General features: G+C 35.3%; 1 non-coding gene across 1 annotated transcript; it reads right to left on the bottom strand.

The window, feature by feature from the left end:
- Positions 1 to 6,610: 6,610 nt before the first annotated feature.
- Positions 6,611 to 6,682, bottom strand: Trnat-ugu. The gene has a single exon. It is a non-coding gene; the product is annotated as a tRNA-Thr (tRNA).
- Positions 6,683 to 7,273: the final 591 nt, after the last annotated feature.

The following is a 7,273-nucleotide window of genomic DNA, read 5'->3' as shown; positions in this document are numbered from 1 at the left end:
AAGACCCAAAAAATAGGAAATGTTTCGATTCGAAGACAATTTCGATATTTTTTAGTTTTTTAAAATTGTTCATTATATTTATGAGTCTTCGGAATTTACAGTCGGATCTTAAAGTATGACATATCGATATTCTTCTGTCCAGAGTACAACTTTTTTGTTTCAAAGTTTATTGACCTTTTGTAATTACCCAGATCTGAGTTCAGTTCAGTTCAGTAGATTAAAGCCCGCACAAAATCATTAAACTTTTGCTAAGGAAATATTTCGTTTATTTCAGTAGACCTCTTATAAAAAAAAAAATTTTATTACCGAATGTAGGTGCCACCGAAAAATTTAAACAGGCGACCACTAGGTTCAACAAATTTTTTTTTTCCAAGTTGCTTTGCAAAAATGCTTTAGGACTCAGGGGTGTGGGGCGAACTTTTTCTGTTTGCTTATAGAGTGGTACGGTCTAATGTATTTAAGTACTTACATATATGCGCCTATGCATACGCCACACATGCATACGAGCGTATTTTGCGCTTGCAGACAATGCGAAGCTATTGTGCCATGCACTCGCAGCTTGGCCGCCACAGCGTCTCGCTACTTATCTGCACTGCTAACAGATCCACTAAATAACCGCTAGTCGGCTACTGTCGATCCGACTATGTCCCATAACTAAGTAACCAACTTACTGCACTGTCTGAACTAAATGAATGACTTCTAGATATCACTAGCACTGGGATTGTAGGTATGTACATGCGCTCAGTTGAACTGAATTGCTCTTAGTTAGACTTCAGTTATAAATTTGTATGATTGTGTGACTTCTTGTGTGAGCTGCACTTTAGTGCTCGTAGTTAAAGTTTATTGTTAGTTTTTTTTAGTATTTTGTTTTTTCTAATTCTAAGTATTTTCTTTGCCATTATTTTCTGGTGCACTAATTATAGTTGTGCATTGCATTAGCGACACAATTTATGGCAATGAACCGTTGCTACTGTGGGAACTGGATATAGTGAACCAATTTGGAATATTAGTCACAATCTAATATGTGTATATATATATGAGTTTATCTTTTGTTGCTTCATCTTGAGTAAAATAGTTCCATGGCTAATTTTTTACCGGTATCGAACAGTGGCTGATGTAACGAACAGAGCCCGTGAGGTTAATTCCCGAATAGAGTCAGTTTATTCATTGTTCCCTGCCATGGATTTCTACTCTATACCCTTTTTAGAAGGTTGTGGCTGGCATGCAATAGTCTGTTATCTCCAGTCGGAGAGCCCCATCTATGTTTAAATTAATTTTGTATAGTCTGCATCTCGTACCTGCATTTATGAAAAATGAACAGGTGACTACTGTAGGTACTCTAACCAACCCCTTGAAAGCTAAGAGCATAAAATTCCCACCATTAAATACCTACATCAGGGGAACCAGTGCATCTAGCCACAATGGAACACAAATGTTTTAAACAATTATTGAAAATAGTCTTTTGTGTTTCTAGGGGGAGAAATCGGCATTCATTGTTTTCTTTTTATAAAATGAGTTAATTATTACCTACTCGACTGGAAGTCATTATTGTGCAACTAAGAATGTAGGTATGTATACAGGTAAATGTGTAAATATGTTCATAGTCACACGCATATATGTTTGTGCATTTAAAAATATGCAAATTTAAAAAAAAATTGAATTTTTTACGATACAAAAGAATATCAAAGCTAACAGTATGTTACTTTCTATAAAAAGGTAAAAAAACACGGAAAATCAATTCAATTTCATAGTCAAATTATTTTCAAATATTACCGTTATCGCTGTTTTCCAATCAAAACGCTTTTGACATTTCGCCTAAAGTATTAAACAAGTGTGTGGGTATGACAAAGCAACAAGCACTTTTACTCTCAACGCTGTAAGCTTTTATGTAGATTATAAAAAGCAAAAGAAAGTGAAATTTAAAAGAAAGACAAAAAGTATAGAAAGAAAATGTAACGGACAACACAAATTTGTCGCATACGAAATGCAAATAGCGGACAAATATTTTTTAATATTTAGTTAACGAGCATATTGATAAAAGCAAAAAAAAACAACAAAAAGTTTAGATACAAGTTAATGGAAAACAAACAAAATCGGTTAGTCATAAGTTTTATGAATGCATTAACGCGTTGGATAGTGCACCAATTACAGATTCATATATTAGGGTGGAAAATTTAAAAATTAAAAAAAAAAATTGGTGGTTTGCTCCAGGGTTTACAAGCATTTAAATAAATAATATCGCACAAATTTTACAAAATTTTAACTAGCGGGAGTTTGAATTTGTATGTCAAATTGTTTTTGTAATTTTAATTTTTCTAACCCTGATAGCCACCCATAAAAATTTCTTTAAAAATTTTAAGTTTAGTGGAAATCTTTATTTTGTGGGCTTAAAAAACAAATGGGTGCCCCATACATAATTTAGATGTTGATATTTTAAGGACCACCCTTACATGCATATATGGTACGAAAACAAATATCAAAATAAGAAAATTTTAACTTTAGAAAATTTAATTCAAATTATTCAAACATAAAGTCGGGGAATTGTCTATGACCAGGTTGGCACTGGTTTATCTCTCTAATCTCTCAATTGTGCCAAAATATGTAGACCTAACCCAGATATCTCCTCTTTTGAAAATAATTCTTTTTGCTGCGAATAGGCTAGATAGCCGCTGTGGATGAGCGGTTCGTAGTGCTGAGGTTCGATGCCCGGCAGGCAATAGGGTATCAAATAAAAGAAAAAGCTCTTTATAAGTATGTGAGCATACATTTTTTGGTGCATAAGGACGAATGGGTATGGAAAATGTCCTTTACAAATTTTGTCCTTAAATATGCTTGAAAATTCGCAATATATTTTTTTTTTAGTTATTGTTTGAGGACTAAATTTATTAAAATCGCATTCTCAATACCTATTTAGAATTTTCTCTCTCATTTCATTCTACATTGCACTGATTTTTTTAAATAATTTTTTGAATTGATCATATCTTTAATATTTCAAAGTCCTTTGGAAAAAATCCTGACGTCAGAGTGAAAAATTAAAAACGCAGTTTTACTATATTTGGCCCATAGTTTCGTGAGTATATCGATTCTATCGTGTGTTTTAAAAATTTTGTTGTTTTTGTCGCACAGTGTAATAGACTTAAAAAATAAAATTTTATTAAATTAAAAGTCCAATTACTTTAAAAAAGAAGACCTCAATTGAGAGTATAAAAAAGGGACGGCTCACGTAGTTGATAGCTAATACTAGTTAGGGGCATGTGTATGTATGTATGCACATCTAAAATTAAAATCTAAATCCCTTTCAGAGATCATACAAATCCACCGCTTCAGGTGTCTCAATACCAATCTGTAGTGAGTGAATTTTATGTGATTGTCAATTGTCTACAACAGACAGCATTAGTACGAGTAGTAGCAGTTAATCTCAGACTTTTATCGCCACAATCACATGAGCCATTTGGTAAACCCTTCTTGAATGTAGCCGCCAACCGTAACGGCGGCACGTTTGAGACGAATAGAATAATTTATGCCTTCAAGCAGCAAAAAAGCAGCAGTATACCTCCGCTGGGACTAAATATTTATAGCCCTGGCATGTAAATCCTACTGACTGAATGACTGAGGTACAATGGGATTAGAAAATAACCTATGAACAAGCACATCTACATATGCATTTGCATTGATATAACAAGCCAATGGAAACTATATTTATACTAAAATATGTATGTATGTATAAATGACTACATATATAGAAACGTGTTTATAGTTACATCAATGGGTATAAAACTCGTCACTCTTGCTCCATTAGAGTACTTTGCATGCAGAGAATTTTAATTATTTTCTACAACAAGTTTAACTTCAAAAAAAAGTCTAGTCAATGTTAACACGCTGAGTAGGTACAAAAAGTACAATTTGTCTGCATACATATATAGGTATGCATAAGTTATATATATGCATGAAAAAGGACGCGCTTGCTTGCCCCATTCTTCCTACGAATTCCTACCTTTCTCCTCTTTCGTTCTCGCGCCTCACCTTTGTTATTCAAATTGCCAGCCGCTGCCAATACGAACAAATAGTTGATAATTAAAATTAATTATCAATAAAGTGATCGAGTTGCAATCGCATTGCTGATGGCGATGCTTTTGCCAGTGGCTGACAGCGCATTGAGCCGAGTGGAATAATGGAGTGCGAAAGTACATTAAAATGCAATAAATAATTCACACAGCAGTGCATTCGGAACGCACTCTTCTTATTGTTTGCGTAACTTGAGAGGGTAAGATAGGTAAATGTATGTAAATTAGGTTTCGCACTTCCCTTTTTATTATTAAAAAAAAAAATAGGTATCGAAATGAAAATTTGTCTTATCAGTGTTGATGTGTAAGATTAATAAAGTTTGAATTTTTATGTGGTGAAATATGATATTGTTACTTCCAATACACACAGTCCTGATTGAATAATAGGCGACAAAAGTTTGTATGTTGTCTTGACAGATCTAGGCCAAACTTCAGATCAGTTGTTGCCTATGCGTATTCATTATTTCCTAAGTAAAAAGGCAATGGAAAAGAAGGGAATGCAATGTACTAGAACTGTGACAGGCCGGAAAACCCAAATCGATTTTCCATACTCTCAGACATAGTTTTCTATTGTACCAAAGGCCTGAATAAAGTATTAAAGGGTTTTGAAAAAGTTAGAAATGGAAAATTATTACTCATCTGAAAAATTGTATAGGCTCTTTGATGAATTTTAGGTAGTCCGATGTGAGACATATGACTTAAAAACTCCTGTCGCAGTCTGGCTAAGTTCGGACAGCTGCAGAGAAATTCTATATGTGCCGTCTTCGACCCTCAAGAAAGTTGTACCTATACAATGGATCGTCGAAGAGATTTATGGTAGTCATATGGAAAAATGTTTATGAATATTTTTTTTAAGAATTGCAGAAATTTGAAATTAATTCCAAGTATTTTCTAAACAAGTGGAAGCATTCAAATGTGACATTTTTTTCTTTCACTTTTCAACATAAATAAATAAAAAACCAGAGCTTTTTTAAAAAATCGGCATAGATAGATTTACACAAAATTTAATTATCTTTTATCTAAAAAAAAAGAAACTGGAAATCGGTTCATATTTGGGCTCTCAAAATTCATTTGTCCTAAGTAACCTTTTTTGGCCCACTGTGCGTCGTTCCATAATGCAAAATAATGCAGTCGACACATGCTGCTGTTGTTGTGGCTTACTTAGCTCTGTAAAGATCGGATTGTCTTTCCATATTTGTCGACAACTTCAACTATTTCTAGGCCCAAGAAGCGATATTTCGACAGGCTTCGACCACAGAGGGCGATAAATTGAGTTGGATTGAATGGGCATGTAAAGAGATGGTTGGAGTTGTGGGGGAAACCTCCAAATTTGGGATGTTATGGCCGAGTCTGGATAAGTAGCTGTTTAGACGGCTGTTTTATCCTGACCGTAACTGTGCTAGTGTGAGGCAGGTCTCCCACGGCAGTCGGCATTTAAAGCACTCTCTCGTCCACAGTTAGCGCTTGGAGATTGATGATGGCATTTCCAGAATGGTAGTATGTACAAGTAAAAACAGCCTGGCTGTGAATGCCCTGTATAGTTTATCTGTACAGTCCCGGGTCCAGCGGTTATTGTACGTAGCGCTGGATCTCATTTTTCAGCTCATAGGTATGCCTTCCAACGCGCCTGGGTAAAAGCTCTGCATCCAGCAAATGTCTGCTTGCTGAACATGATGTTGCGCTCCCTTTTTGTGAGCAGTTGGACCTCGCTGTGGAGAAACAACGTTTATTTGTCTTTGCCAAAAGTGTCGTTGATTCGTAAATAAAATTTTGTGCACCTAGCTTGTTCTACATGGCACACTGTGAGTCTGCATGCAATTTGATGACTTTGGCAACTGCGGTTATGTGCGCCGAGAAAATAAATGGGCTGCCGGAGGTTACTCTGCGCATTTTCAGGTTGTTAACAACGGAATAGGTTCGTCATTGACATGTATACCCATCTTTAGCCAGATCTCTTTTTTCCAGATGGTAAAAATGGTTGCCGAGGATTTCGTAGAGGAGGGGGTAAGGCGCCTTGCAGTGAAGAAGCGAGAAAATTCGGAGAGCTAACTTTAAAATCCCAGATGCCGTTAACGAGCAATCGTCAGCATACGAGATGATGGAGACTCCCTCTGGTGTTTGGGGGAGTTTCGTTATATAGAAACTAAACAACAAAGGGGAGAGGATACCGCACCTGGGCTTTGACGTTTTATGTCGACAAATAACTAATGATTGCCGACCACCGTTTGAGTCAACACATTACAATCATTGCTTTCTTTTGAACCATTTAATCCATGATCAGAAAGTCCAACAAAGTATTTAAAGGCTTTCCACTTTGTTTGTGACTATTGTTTTCCCAAAAACAATTTACTTGGTAAATTGTTAATAGAGATAACTCTTGCGAAGTGGTTTTTAATGAAGAAATTGAGAATTGAGCATATTAGAAATTTTTAAAAAGTAATTTCATGATTTAGTCGATCAAACCCTTGCTTAGTCTAGCTTTTCTTAATAAAAAATAGTTTTATTGAATTATATAGGTACTAAAAATTATATCTCAAAAATATGATTGCCTCCTGTGAGGATTGAACTCACGACCCCTGGTTTACAAGACCAGTGCTCTGCCACTGAGCTAAAGAGGCATTCGAACGGATACCGGTGCAATAGGCACAAGCACAGTTAGTGAAAAAATATAGAGAGCGATGAGGAAATTCATATCATACAATTGATAAAAAGCAGAGAATTTCGATTGACTAATTTTGACATAAAAATTTGGAGATAACGTCATTCAATAAATGTTAGCACACTCATCTGCCTCGCCAACCACCTTCATCTGCTGTAGGCGGTATTCTTCTATGTGTTTGTGATGCTTATAAATGTTTTTGTTGTAGAAATGTTTGCTGCTATATGAACAATTGGCAAATTTATTGGGAAAAATGGTGTAGGTTGTATTTTTTATCCGAATTATTATCAGCTGTGACCATTTTAAAGCAGAAAAACGAATCCAAATTGAAATATGGATGCTCTCTACTACTTTTTGAATTTCTTTTCTCAATGCAACAAAAGCAACATGAACATAAAAAAAAACCCACAATAAAATTAAAAAAAAAATACAAGTGTGCACACTAAGTAATACTGCATTTGAATCTCAACAACGAACAACTGAATCCGACACATCCAAATGCAATCGCCGGAATTAAACGACAAGCGCGTGGGTTGTTCTCGGAGGTGTC

This window comes from Rhagoletis pomonella, unplaced genomic scaffold (genome assembly GCF_013731165.1).
Source record: "Rhagoletis pomonella isolate Grant_MI unplaced genomic scaffold, Rhpom_1.0 Rhpom_scaffold_00007, whole genome shotgun sequence".
NCBI lineage: Eukaryota > Metazoa > Arthropoda > Insecta > Diptera > Tephritidae > Rhagoletis > Rhagoletis pomonella.
The sequence above is the reverse complement of the archived record's forward strand: the minus strand, read 5'-3'. Positions and strand labels throughout refer to the sequence as shown.